Below are 1,022 nucleotides of genomic sequence, written 5' to 3'. Positions count from 1 at the left end.
CTGCTGATCCTTTATGCTTTTGGTGTGTGGACATAAGACTTGTGTTCAGTGAGGTAACGAGATGCTGCAGGCAGACCGTGTTGCACAGAGCTTGTTTCTTTTCCACCAGTAACTATACCTGTGTCATTCTTGCAGAGACATGAATACAATAGTTATATATATTCAAAAAGGATATAAGATTTTCACTACTATAGTCAATGCCACAGCTTTTTATTATTGTTCTTGTTAGGGTTTTTCCCCTCAAGATTGAAAACATTTGTTTTTTTTCTCAACTCAAATTATTTAAATTCCTGTAAGTAATATAATTCAAGTCATAGTTTGTTCCCATTCTTCACTGTTCATTGTGGGTATTTCTATTATCTGCTCTGTTATTCATAAGCAGAGTAAGTAGACATTTATTTTTCTTAAAATGACCTATACCTTCCATGTGCCAAGCAGTGGCAAATATTACTGAAAATCATGGTCATCAAGACAATTTTCTTATGTAGCACATAATTAAACACTTCAGGTTCCAGGGCACTCTGAGCTGTGCTGTCACATTCATATTCATATTGAGAAGTTCATAATCTCTGTGTGAATTCCCCATTTCTCTTTGAAGCCGTCTGATTTTTATACACTATAAACAGACCACACAGTCCAATCAAAAGTAACAGACTGAGGCTGCATCCAGCACCTTTCAGAAAAAGTCTTCAATCGTATTGATAATGAAGCACTCTCTATGTGAGAAAAGTCCCTTTCTTCAACACTGATAGGCAGGAAAATGTGCTAACGTCTTCTTCCAAAGGATTTAATCCTCTTTAGCAGTATTTCACTAACTTCATGTAGGAGAGTTTAGTTCTCTTGTGCAAACATGTAGGAGAGTTTAGTTCTCTTGTGCAAACATGTAGAAAAAACCGTGACTCTGCCCTGGATTTTTCACTGCATGGGAGAGACTTCTGCAAAGTGTATTCAGTTGTGAACAGCAGGAGAACAAGGCCTAAACCAGGAGGAATCAGTGGCTTTTCCAAAAGGAATACTTTCGC

The 1,022-nt window shown here is 37.3% G+C and overlaps 1 protein-coding gene across 1 annotated transcript in view; it reads left to right on the top strand.

Annotated features, from left to right (window-relative positions):
• Positions 1–1,022, top strand: part of LOC106631834 (BPI fold-containing family C protein-like) — an 18,274-nt gene that overhangs the window by 7,187 nt on the left and 10,065 nt on the right.

This window comes from Geospiza fortis, unplaced genomic scaffold, assembly GCF_000277835.1.
Source record: "Geospiza fortis unplaced genomic scaffold, GeoFor_1.0 scaffold173, whole genome shotgun sequence".
Taxonomy (NCBI): domain Eukaryota; kingdom Metazoa; phylum Chordata; class Aves; order Passeriformes; family Thraupidae; genus Geospiza; species Geospiza fortis.
The sequence above is the reverse complement of the archived record's forward strand: the minus strand, read 5'-3'. Positions and strand labels throughout refer to the sequence as shown.